The following is a 13,878-nucleotide window of genomic DNA, read 5'->3' as shown; positions in this document are numbered from 1 at the left end:
TAGGAATGCTTCTTCGAACTGCCTACAGCTAATTTCACTATGGAATTAACCTACCACTTTATCCTCCTGTGGCTTCCCTCTCAGGGGAGTGACCCAGAAGGCTGGTGGGTTGCTGCTTTGGTGTTGTGGATGTTGGTCAGAGGTTCCTGCAGCAGCTTGGAACATTGACAAGTGTTGGCCTAGCTGCCTTAGGCCTTGTGAGGCACTAAGGTAGGCAGGAGGAAGTTCCCTTGGTCGCATCAGAAAACAGAGGAAAAATAAGACCCCCCCAAGGCACACAGGCAGGCATTCCATGGTAAGAAGTTGGGCAGAGTATCCCCTGGTAGAGGTCAGCAGGGCCTTCCCCAGCCTCGGACTAGCTGCACAGGGTGGAGCTCACTGAGCTGGGTGTGGGGCAGGCGTAAATGACCTAGGCTAAGGGGAGTGGTCTGGAGGTTGGCAGTGGAGTGTGAGAGAACAGGAAAGAGACAAAGAAGAGGGAAAAATTTAAAAAATAAGCCTGCTGAGACTGTGCAGGTGGGGGTGGGAGGATAGAGAATAGAGAGGGAAACAAAAAATAACAATGTAGCTGAGCCCTATCCCTGCCCGTGGCACTGCAAGGGTTTAGTTCCTGCCCCAGGCAGCAAGCTGTGGCTGTGTTGAGATTAAGTCCCCACCCAGGCTCCAAATGGTTCCGGCTCCAGCCGAGACAGTGGCACGCTAAGATCAAGCCCTAGCCGGCCTCCACTGTGGTAAGCCAAAACCCCCCAGCCCGTCAACACCTTGGGAGTCTGTGCCTACTTATCTTTATGGTGCTCCTCCTGTGATCCAGCAGTGTTGAATTTCCCTCTAAGCAACTCTCCTGGGCTGATTTCTGCGGAGTCCCTCTGGTATGTGTTATTCAGTCGCCATCTTCCAGGAAGTTCTCCCACTTATTCTATCTTAATGCTAAGCAAATAATTAGACAAACTGGATTATATGAAGAAGAATGTGACATCAGGATTGGAGGAAGGCTTATTAGCAACCTTCAATATGCAGATGATCTACCTTGCATGGAGAAAGTGAAGAGGGCTTGGAGCACATGCTCATGAAGATCAAGGCCTGCAGCCTTCCGTATGAGTTGTATGAATTATAACTCAATGTAAATTGTATGAATTATAACTCATTGTAAATTGTATGGATTATAACTCAATGTAAATTGTATGGATTATAACTCAATTAAATTGTATGGATTACAACTCAATGTAAGGAAAACAAAATTCCTCACACCGGGACAAGTAGATCATATCATGATAAACTGAGGAAAGGTTAAAGCTGTCATGGATTTCCTCTTGTTTGGGTCCACAATCAATGCTCATGGAAGCAGCAGTTAAGAGATCAAATGGTCCATTGTGTTGGGTCAATCTCCTTCATAACACTTCTGATATAGTTTATTATGCCACCCTGGCTGATAAATACAAGTGGGATTAACTGAAGGGCGGAGAGATAATGGCTCAGTGAGCCTCATCTTTCTTGTCTCTTGCTCTTTGATCATCGGACCAGTGTGCGGCTGCCTTGCTCGTTCTTTGCCTCAATTTATAGACTATACTACCTGTGGGACGCCTACCCTGTGGACTGTGTCTCTGTAAGTTGAGGTCCCTTTAAGGCATCTCTGGAGCTGGGGACTGGCAGTTGGGACTGGTGGTCAGTTGACAGTTGGTGATCTGCCTTGTGATTGGCTGCTGTGCTGAGAATATGCCTCACTCTATAAATAGAGGGGGATCTGGCAGCAGAGAGAGGAGAAGGACTGCTAGTCTCTCACAACCCTGAGCCATTTGTAGTGCTTATAATTTAACTGTTCATTTGTTATATTTATCTGTATATAATTTAACAGTTCATTTCTTGTTATATATCTAATTATCTTATTAGATAAATATATTTAATTATCAGGAATTTGGTTTTATCTCTCTAGAGAACCCTGTCTAACACAACTTCTTTAAAGTTTTGAAAAACAGGGTTGTTACTTTGAGAACTAAGGTAGGCCTCACCCAAGCCATGATCTTTTCAACTGCCTCATATGCACGTGAAAGTAGGACACGGAATGAGGAACACTAAAGAAACATCGATGCATTTCAACTATGGTGTTGGGGAAGAATATTGAAAATACCACGGACTGTCAAAAGAACAAACAGATCTGTCCTGGAAGAAGAATGTTCCGAGTGCTCCTTAGAGTCAAGGATGGGGAGATTTTGTCTTACGCTTTTAGAACACATGGTCAGGAGAGACCGGTCCTTAGAGAAAAGCATCTCGTAAGGCAGAGGGGCAGTGAAAAGGGAAAAGGCCATCCACAAGATGGGTTGACAAGAGTGGCTGCAACAACAGGCCCAGCCATGAAAGCGATTGTGGGTGTGGCACAGAACCAGGCAGTGTTTGGTTTTGCTGTGCACAGGGTTGCTAGGAGGCAAAACTGACTCAATGGCCCCTAACAACAACAACAACAACAACAACAACAACAACAGGCATTCCAGTGGCGATGGCAATCAGGCAAATGGACAAATAAGCCTGGAGCTCAGGAGAGAGGCTTGAGCTGTGGATATGAACATAGGAGTCGTTGGCGTACAGAGAGTGGGATATCATGAGATGGCTGGGGTCAACAAGGTGTGAGTGTAGACAGTGCAAGAAGGGTATCACTGGCTGAGCCTGGACCCTCGCACGTTGAGAAATCAGGGAGACACGGGAGAGCCAGCTGAAGCGTCAAGTGAGGCAGGAGAACCAGAGTGGATCCTGTGAAGGGAATGAGACCCTCTTAGTCTCCCTGCAGCGCTGACCCTCTCTTTCTAGTTGACTCCCCTTTCCGGCCTGCAGGAGTCAGGTCTGGACCTCCCTCTAAATCCCAGCTGGTCCTCTGAGGACCCTCTGGTGTAGCATTAGCTCTGCCCAAACCCTATCCCTGCCTTTTTAGTGCCTGCTCCCAGATCCCCAAGGTACGCCAAGTTCTTGGGCTTCAACTTTACTGCCATGACCTTCAGAACACACTCACACCCAAACACACATACATACTCACTCAGACACACATAGCTGTACCTATATAGTCCTGCTCCCCGTTAACACATACACAGGAAGTTATGTACACACACTCACATTCACACAAACAAACACACATATGCACACTTACTCATATTTACACTCATATGTACACTCACTTGCACATCTACTTGCAGACACACTCATGTTCACACATACACACACACATACACGGACACGCACTCAAGTTCACAAGCTTACAGACACGCACACACGGTTTCTCTTGTTGTTAGGCGCCATGGGGTCAGACTTGACTCATAGTGACCCCATGCATAACAGAAAGGAGCAGGCCAGGCCCTGCACCATCCTCACAATTGTTATGTTTGAGTCCGTCGTTGAAGCCAGTCTGTCAATCCATCTTGTTGAGGGCCTTCTTCTGGTTTTGATAACCCTCTAATGTACTTCTCCAAGGACTGATTTCTCCTGATAACATGCCCGGAGTAGTAAGAGGGCTCACCATCTTTGCTTCTAAGGAGCAACTGGGCCGCCCCTCTTCCAAGACAGATTTCTTCTGGCAGTCATAGAACTTTCAATATTCCTCAACAACACCTTAATTCAAATGCAGAAATTATCTTCCCGGGCTTCCTTATTCATGGTTCAGCTTATTTGCACGCGCATGAGAACATTTGACAAGCACCCGCAATTGGGTCAGGTGCACCTTAGTCCTCAAAGTGACATCTTCACCTATTAACACTTTATTTATTTATATGGGATTTAATACATATCGTTAACACTTCGGAGACATCTCATGCAGCAGATGTATCCAGTGTGTTTGCCACCTTGACTGCAGCTTCCATGAGCATTGGTCCTGGATCCAAGTGAAGTGAAATCCTTGCCAACTTCAGTCTTTGCGCTCCTGATCATGGTATTGTTTATTGGTCCATGTGTGAGGATTTTGTTTTCTGTACATTGACTTATAGCCATCCTAAAGCGATGGTCTTTAGTCTCCATTAGTAAACGCCTCAACTCTTCCTTTCTTCCAGCAAGCGAGGCTGTGCCCTCTGCCTACTGCAGATTGACAACGAGCCTTCCTCCAATCCTCATACTGTGCTCTTCAGAAAGCCCAGCTTCTTGGAGATAGATTGCTTGGGATATAGCAATCTTTGCTCAGGATATAGATTGAATAACAAAAATACAACCCTGGTGCGCACCTTTCCCGGTTAGTCCTTTGTTCTGTTCAAAGGACTGTCTTTTTAGTGTATGTACAGGTTCCACATGAGCACAATGAAAGGTTTTACAGTTCTCATTCTTTCCAGTGTTATCCACAGTCTGTCGTGATTCACACATGAGTCACACAGTTGCATTCCTTTGCATAATCAATAAAATGCAGTATTCTTTTTTTCTTTGGGTATTTTCTGCTTTCAGCCAAGATCCATCTGGCATCAGCATGAGATCCCTGGTGCCTGGTCCTCCTCTGAATCAGGCTTGACTTTATGACAGCTCCCTGTCTATGGTCTGTTGCAGTTGTTTCGTGTGGATTCTTTTGTTTGTCTTGAACTTTTTATGGTGATTTGGGTGAAGGTTTATAGAGCAGACCATCCATTTTACATAAACATTTTATACACGTTTTGCTTAGACTCTGCTGCAATCTCCCCTATGTAACACGGCTGGTCTTGCTTCCTCCCTCAGTTTCCGCGTCCACCCCTCCTTTTTTCCTAAACTCTCTGAACTTTGTCCTTGAGTAAATGCTGCCCTTTTAAAAAATCTCCGTTGATTGGTTGTTCTAAGGTGTGCATATCTCACGAGTCTTATTGTTTTCCTTATGGACTTGTCTATTATCTGGCTAAAAATGGAGTGATGCGAGCGAATTTGAATCCAGATCTGTAGGCAGGTTTCATCCGTCTCTATCCAGCCAGTAAGCCTGACCTCTTATGGTTTTAAGTTGTTTAACCTTTTCTCTCCTTCTATCCAGGATCTTCTGATGTCATCCATTTAAGAGCAGTTGGTAGTGGTGGCCGCACACCATCTAGTCCTGGTCTCAGGGTCAAGGAGACTGGGTTCATTCATCCTTCCAACTAATTGTTTCCAGGTGTCTAAGATTTTCATCACTCTTCTTTCCTCCGGACAGGGAGAGACCAATAATGGTACCTTAGATGGCTTCTCAGGAGCTTTGAAGACTCCAGTCCCTATTTACCAAAGTAGGATCTAGAACATCATCCTTGTGGACTAGTTTACGCCAGTTGACCTTGGTGTCCCTCAAGACTATGGCCCTGAGCCTCAGGCCCAGTAACTCATTCCTTCAAGGTTTTTGGTTACATACACCTGTTTTAAAATTACCTTCAGCAAAAATTTATTTGCCTGTGTTACTAATGATGCTGTTTAATGATTTCTTCATTTGGTGAGTCACCTTTCTTTGGAATGGGCACAAATAGAGATCTCTCCCAGTCAGTTGACCAGGTAGATGTCTTTCAATTCTCTTGGCATAGCCTGCTGAAGCATTTAGATTGCTAACCTCTTTTTTGCCAAGGTCTTTAGTACAGCTTAGACTTCTTCCTTTCAAACCATCAGTTCTTTACCATATGCTACCTCTTGCAATGGTTGAATGTCTACTAGTTCTCTTAGGTACGGTCATGCTGTGTGTATTATTTCCATTTTCTTTCTATGCTTCCTGCGTCATTTAATGCAGGAGCTCTGGTAATGTAGTGGGCACTTGTTGGGTTGCTAACTACAAGATCTACAATTCACAACCGACAGCTGCTCCTTGGGAGAAAGATGAGGCTTTCTACTCCTGTAAAGAGTAACAATCTCAGAAACTCACAAGGGCAGTTCTACCCTGTCCCATAGGGTCACTTTGAGTTGGCATCGACTGAATGGCAGGAAGAAGAAGCATTGTTTAATATTTCGCCCATAGACTTCTTGAATATCGCAGCTGAAGTTTTCCTTCAGTTCTTTCAGCTTGAGATATATGCTGAGTGCATCTTCCTTTTCGCTCTTCCAACTCCAGGTCTGCGCATAGTTCATCGCAATACTCTGCTTTGACTTCTTGAGCTGCCCTTTGAAATATTCTGTTCAGCTCTTCCACGGCATCTTTTCTTCCAGTCACTTATCTACATTGAAGAGCAAGTCTCAGCGTCTCTTACGACATTCACTTGGACCTTTTGTTTCTTTTATGTCATTTTAATAACCTTTTGCTTTCTTCAGGTATGACGTTCTTACTGTCATAACACTTCTCTGGTCTTGCCCATTGATGTCAGCATGTCAAATCTGTTCTTAAGATGATTTCTAAATTCAGGTAAGATATGCTCAAGGTAGGAGCCCTGGTGGCAGAGTGGTTATGCGTTTTGTTTGGCTGCAATCTGCAGGCCAGCAGTTCAAAACCACCAGTTGCTCTTCAGGGCGAAAGGTGAGGCTTTCTACTCCCATAAAGAGTCACAGTCTCAGAAACTCATGCAGGCAGTTTTACCCTGTCCCATAGGATCACGATGAGTCAGAATTGACTTGATGGCAGTGAGTTTCGCTTAGTCTGATACCTGAGTTCAAATTTTGGCTTTTGTGGACTTTTGTACATTTTCTTCAGCTTCAACCTGAACTTGAACATGAACAATCGATGGCCTATTTTACAGTTGGCCCTTGGCCTTGTTTTGGCAGGTCATCTTGACCTTCCCCATTGTCCCTTCTCACAGATGTAGTCGATTTGATGCTTGTGTATTCCACTCACCAAGGTCCATGCGTATACTTGCTGTTAATGTGTTTAAAAGGGTATTTGCAATGAAGAGGTCATTGGTGTTGCGAAATTCCATCATGTGATCTTCAGCTTGATTCTATCACCGAGGCAATATTTTCCAACTCCTGACTCTTCCTCTTAGTTTTAATATTCACATCCCAATCACGAGTAATTATCCATGCATCTTGATTGCCTGTTTGATCAATTCAGAGTAAGGATGTTGGTAGAATTCTTCCATTCCTTCATCATCAGCGTTAATGGTTGGTGTACACATTTGAATGATACTTGTGTTAAATGGACTTCCTGACAGATGTTTAGATATTATCCTGTCACAGATGCACTGCACTTTGGGCTCAAAGTGTGGTTTGTGATGATGACGGCAGCCCCTCCTCTTCATTTTCTCGTCCTGGCACAGGAAGCCCTAGGAGGGTCCCATTCAGAGCCGCCAGTACGTTCCAGCTCCCTAATGCCTAGGGCATTGATTTTTTTGTGTTCTGTTTCATTTTTGACAACTTCTAATTTCCCTCAATCCACCCTTCATACCCTCCGTGTGCCAGTTATTCATGGATGTTCATAACTGTTTCTTCTCACTTGGAGTCACGCCCCCTTGACAAATGAAGGTCCCGAAAGGGTTGTTCCATCCAAGTCATTAAAGGTGACTCGACTTGGAAAAGGCAGCTCTTCCCTAGTATCTGAGTGCCCTCTCACCTGAGGCACGCCCCTTCCGGCCCTCCATCAATCAGAGTTCCACTGCTATTCACAAGGCTGTCCGTGGTTAGTCCCTCAGAAGTGGGCCACCTATTCCTTTCTCCTGCTCTTAGTCTGGAAGCTCCTTGGAAACCTGTCCATCATGAGCGACCCTGGGGTTTTTGAAATACTGACAGCATAGCTTTTAGCATCAGAGTAGCATCAGCCAGCACCCACCACAAAGTGTCAGAGGAGTGGTGGGTGCTTCCCTTAGGCTGGGGGCTTTTTGTCAGCTTGTCCCTCCCTTGTCATTAGCCTCTTTGCCTTTCTTAACTCTGTCCCTGCCCTGGCTCTCCTGAAACCTTCATGCGCATCATACCTCCAGTGTGTCTGCCTGAACTCTGTTCCCCCACAGCCTCAGCTGGGCTGGAGGGAAGCCCTCGGGGCCTAGAAGCAGGAGAGGGAGAGTTTGAGAGGAAGGGGGGTTCGAGAGCCCAGCTCAGCTCCTTCTGGGCAAAAGTGGGGTCACTTAAACCCACCAGACCTCAGTGTCCTCATCTATAAAATGGGAGTCAGACTAACTTTCTGCCCCAGGAAGTTAGTTAGATGAGAGGGTCTTATACACTGGAGAGGGTGGGGAGCCTTTGGCAGAGAGGCCCAGTGCTGGGGGCAGGGGGTGGCCCCCACTGACTTCTCATTCCCCCCTTTTCTCAGACCTGCCTTCTGAGGCCTCAGCCTGAGTGATCCAGGCCATCAGAAGACCTCTCCGCCACGGGGGTGGTGGAGGAGATTGTGGAGGGCTCCAGGGACTGGTCCCAGGCTCACTTCAGGAGAGCCCCCGCCCCCGCCCTCCCCCCCGAATCCTCCCTACCTCCGGGGGGAGGAGGGGGAGGGGGGGTTAAGAGTGGAAGTGAGGGTGCCACTGTCACAACTGGTGTGTGATTCATCCTCAGGGCCTCACTTTTTTCAGCTCTAAAAAGGGGGGCCTCATACATTTTCAGTGGGCAGTGGAGGCAGGGATGGAATCCCAGGATGCACGGTTTGATGTTTGAGAAAATGTAGGTTTATAAAGCAGCAGCCCAGACCCAAACTTCAGCTGCCTGCCAAGGAATGACATGCATACGAAACCACCCTTAAATGAGACCTGTTAAATGGGTTTTTAAAAGAGCACAAGGCAGTGGGGGTTGGGCCGGGGCCCTGCAAGTAGCACTGGCTCCAGCTCTAGGCTGGGGGTGGATATTTGGGAGCCCAGTGGAGAGAATCGCAACAGCCACTACTGACAGGGAGGATGAGTCCCTCCCTCCGACCCGGCAGGTGATTGCACGTCTGGGAGTACATCTCAAGGAAATATCACAAAAGGAGAAAGCAATTTGCACTAATATGATGATCTGGGAACTGAAGAGAATTAAGAAGGGCTCCACCTGGGGTTTAGTTATCAAACCAGAGGAAAGGACACCACCCTGCCCGGTGGCTGTCACAGAGATGTGCTCTCCCTGAATCCATCTCTCTCTCTTCCTTCCAGTGGGGGGGAGGGCGGGGAGGGGGGAGCGACAGGGTGCCTGATTGCCCAGAATATGGCTTGCACTGCCCAGCTTCCCTTGCAGCTAGGTGTGGCTAGCCTTGGACCAAGATCTGGACAATGGAAATAAACAGAATGGTTCTCTAGGGCTTCTGGGAAATATTTTAAAGCGGGACTAGCTCCCTCTTGCTGCCTTCTTCTTCCCACTGGCTGGAATGCAGGTGTGACCATTTGGAGGAAACCGTCTCTCCCACCAGACTTCCCCGCAACCGCTGGCCCGCTCCATCAGCACTGGGCTGCCACGGTTCAACTGGTTTCTATCAGAGATGGAAACGCTGCTAGTTGAGTGTTCTGGCTCTCACAGCCCAACCCGAATCTTATGTACATATGCACGGGGGAGGGGGCCGGGGGTGTGTGAAGTTGGGGAGAACGTGCGAGTGGACATCCTCATGACTGACAACGATGTGAAATATATGATGGTGCAAAGCTCCCCATCAAGTAGGGAATCACTCATCGTTGGGTGGGGGGGTGGGGTGTTGATTGTATGTTTCTCCTGGTAAACCTGTCTAGTCAGGAGAGGCTGAATCGGTCAGGTCCGGGGGGGTTACGCTGAAATAACAAATAGCTCCTAAATCTCAGTTTAATTCTCACTCTCCGTGTTCCTTGTGGAGTAGCAGGAAACTCTGCTTATGATCATCACTCAGGGACCTAGGCTGGCAGAGAAGCTATGCCAGAGGGGGCAAGAGGATTCGGGAGGGTCTCACACCAGGAATTGAACACCCAGGCCTAGAAGGGATACACATCCTTGTGCTCCCTGCTGCTAGGCCAGAACCAATCCCAGGGCCGAGCCCAGCCGCTGGAGGCCCGGGAGTGCCGGGCTATCATTGTTCAGAAGGCTGTCCACTCTGGAAAAGCGCCCAAACAGCTATCACAGATGCACGATACCGAAGTTTGTAAAACTTGGTCGTTGAAACTGTATGCAGCATAAAGACACCCATGATCAATTTCTACGTGGACAGTTCGGTGACATGGCTCACAGTCTTCAAATTGTGCGTGGCCATTCCCACTATTCCTGTAGACAGAGACCCGCTTTCTCCTCACCATCTACCTAGCCTTTTAAGTTGCTACCATCAAATGATCCCACAGGGTAAATTCTTCGAAAGAGCTCAGTGCTCACAGTAGACAGTCGCTATTAGTTAAGCTAGTAGGATGTTTGCTTTAAAAATGGCTTTGGGGGATTTTTTTGGCTTATGGTTTGGGGGTTAAATATTACTCCAGGGCCAGTGGTGGGGCTCAACCGGTTCCCAGGGATTCTGCAGAACCGATACCTAATGTTTTGCTTGAGTGCAGTGGACCGGTTGTTAAAATGGGCCTTGTGATCAGGGTTCCCTCTAAGGGGCTGCTGGGCGGTTGCTCAATGTGGACATCACAAAAGGACGTTCCTTACTCTTTAATTAGTCTTTATCCGTGCAACAGCGTATTCTAAGCGCCCATCGTCATGTTCATTCCATCCACCGGTATAAAAAATTAGAACTATGCTAATTCACTTCATAAAACTTGTAATAGTTATGATGAACCACCACATTTTAAATAATCGAGCATTTGTTACGTCCATAAATAAACATAGAACATAAAGAGAAAACGTGCCAAGCCACCAGAGGGCGTCTCAGCGTTGTGCTCCGCCTCCAATTCCCATGAGATCGGCTGCGTGAATGATGCCATTCCTGAAAGTGTTCAAAGAGCTAAAAATATGGTCAGCATAATCGCTGTCGGTTCAGCAGAAGCAGAAAAGGGGTTTTCAAAGATGAACATCATATATTCAGAGAAGATAAATCACCTGTTTCTAATCTATCCAGCACAACAACTGCTAACTGGCCTCCCTCTAAAGCAGTGGTTCTCAACCTTCCTAATGCCGTGGCCCTTTCATACAGTTCCTCATGGGTGGTGACCCCCCAACTAAAATATTACTTTCATTGCTACTTCATAACTGTTATTTTGCTGCTGTTATGAATCGGGTGACCCCTGTGAAAGGGTTGTTTGATCCTCAAAGGGGTCTCGACCCACAGGTTGAGAACCACTGCGCTAAAGAAATGGGCTCCTACTCCTACAGGGAAAAGATGGTTAAGGATAGATCACACAGCCGAGGATGCTCGGATAGAAGCCAAGAATATTGCAAGTGAGCACACCAATCAAGAAGAAATATGGAAATATCTTAAATGAGTTTTGTTGATTTTTTTTGTCAAGTATTATTTAATATGCTTCATTCATATTTTAAAACTCTTTCTTATAATAATCTATCTTCGTGTATCTCTTTTATTGTTCTCATTTAAGTATTAACTATATTAAATAATAAGCTATCTTTCAAAAAATGATATATATACTTAAAACGTTCATTAGGACAGCGAACTGGTTGTTAAATTATCTAAATCCCACCACTGGCGTGAGCCCATTGTTATAGCCATTGTGTCAATCCATCTCGTCCAGGGTCTTCCTCTTTTCCATGCCCCTCTGCTTAACCAAGAATGATGTCCTTTTCCAGGGACTGGTCTCTCCTGGTAACATGTCCAAAGGACATGAGAGAAGAGGTCTATCCATCCTTGCTTCTGAGGAGCAATCTGGCTCTCCTTCTTCCAAGACAGATTTGTTTGTTCTTTTGGCAGTCCATGGACTGTCAACATTCTTTTCCAACACCGCCATTCGAGTGCATCGACTTTTTTCTTTAGTCTTGCTTATTCAATGTCCAACTGTCACATGCATAGGAGACAATTGAAAACCTCACCGTTAGGAGCGCTCATTTTTCAAAGACACAGAGTGGCCGAGTGACATGCTCTGGATCACCAGTAAGAAATGAGGAGCTGATGTCAGGGGCTTAGGTGGAGAGCAAATGTTTTGAGAATGATGAGAGCAATGAATGTACAAATGTGCTTTACACAATTGATGTGTGTATGGATTGTGATAAGAGTTGTATGAGCCCCTAATTAAATGATAAAAAAAGAACTGTATAGAAAAGAATGATGGCAACATATGTACAAATATGCCTGATGCAATCGATGTATGGATTTAATCATTGTAAGAGCCCCCAATAAAGTTATCTTTTAATAATAATAATTTAAAAAGAAGAAGCATGCTATTAAGTCCTGTCGAGTCCTACACAGGAACCCCCATGGCTGAACAATGAGCCCCCGAAGGACCAGTCAGTCCCTGGAGAAGGGGACATCCTGTTGGTAAAGTAGAGGGTCAGCAAAAAGGCGGAAGACCCTCAAGAAGATGGATGGACCCAGCGGCTGCAACAAGGGCTTACCCATGGCCCTCCTTGTTAGGATGGGGCTGGACGGGGTCGGGTTTTGTTCTGTTACCTGTAGGGCCCCTCTGATTCAGAACTGACTCGGCAGCACCGAACAACAGCAACAACAAAGTTGCCTGCGTTCTAATCCCAGAAATCTATTGGTGTTACCTTATATGGCCAAAGGGACTTGGCAGCTGCGATTCACTTAAGAAATTGGAAAACATTATCCTAAATTATGCAGGTGGATCCAATGTGTTCATGAGGGTCCTTAATGAGCGAAAGCAGGGGTGGGGTGGGGCAGAAGAATCAGCAATTCAGTGCAGGAAGCAGATTAAAGTGCTAGAGCCACAAGCCAAGGAATGTCGGTAGCCTCTAGCAGCTGGAGAGCCGAAGCATGGATTCCCCCCTAGAACCTCCAGAAGGAGCCAGCCCTGCATACACCTTGATTGTGACCTGATCGACCTTCTGGACTTCTGTAAGAGAATCAGTGCACCTGGGTTGTTTCAAGGCAGTAGGATTGTGACTCCTCCATTTCTCCCAGTCCTTCTTATCTTCTTGGGATCAAGCTGGGGAATGGTCCCATCCTAGTTATCTTAGGACGTGACTCCCATGGGGCACCCCATCCCTGGCGTCATGGCCAAGTTATGTTTCTGTCTCCACCCATGGGCCCTTCCCTCTTCCCCATCAGCTGGGATAGCTGGGGTTTTACATGTAGGCAGGGTCTTCAAGGCCTGAATGCCCTCCTCTCTACACCCATGCTGGGCCACCTCACTCCCCAGGGAAACAGAGTCACAGAGAGATCAGTCAGAGACCAACCCAGAGAGCAACAGGATGGGAGATGGATGGATGGGAGACGGGATAGGATGAATGAGTGCAGAGACCTTGAGAGTCACAGGCAGGCTAGGGAAGCAGTAGGAGAGAGCATGGGTCTCTTTAACCTATGAAAGCACAGCTTCCCTCACTGTCTCTTAACTGCTCCAGCAGGACTCAGCTGCTTGGATGCAGGCTGAAGACTAGAGTAGTGGGGCATCCTAGGGTGGACTCAGGGGGTGGTTCTTGGACCAACCATTGTGGAAGGGCTCCCTTCACAGCATATAACCCATAAGCATTACTGTGGGCCTCAAGTACCATGGACTCTGACCTCTGGGTGCCCTTGAACCTCATTTCCTGCCCCTCCTCCCCTGCTCCAACTACTTTGACTTCTTGAGTGTTCCAAGCACACTCCCATCTCAGAGCTTGTAACACCCTTCCCAGTCACTTTTCGGTAGTCTCAGGGTTCCTGTGTTAGTCTGGGTAGACTAGAGAAACACATTCATAGACACTCCTATGTGTCTGAGAGAACTTTATATCAAAGAGCAGTTGTACATTAAGAAAACATCCCAGTCCAGGTTAAGTCCATAAATCTGATATCAGCCCCTATGTCCATTAGCATGGACAGCAGCACATGCAATGATGGCAAATGCAAAAAGTAAGATCACAGGCCAGCGGGTGGACAGTCTTGTGGATTCAGTGGCGGTGGAAGCACCTCAGTGCTGGTGTGGGTCTCCATGTGGCTCCTCCAGCTCCAGGACTGTTTCCATCAGGGGTCTCCCTGTGTCTTGACAGAAGCAAGAGGAAGCAGAGAGTGCATCTGGGCTCCAGTGAACTATTTATATCCTTTACGCCTCCAAATGAGGTCAT

The sequence above is a fragment of the Echinops telfairi genome, unplaced genomic scaffold, assembly GCF_000313985.2.
Source record: "Echinops telfairi isolate 266 unplaced genomic scaffold, ASM31398v2 ScPeMD7_3533;HRSCAF=4204_1, whole genome shotgun sequence".
NCBI lineage: Eukaryota > Metazoa > Chordata > Mammalia > Afrosoricida > Tenrecidae > Echinops > Echinops telfairi.
Note: the sequence above shows the minus strand (reverse complement) of the source record.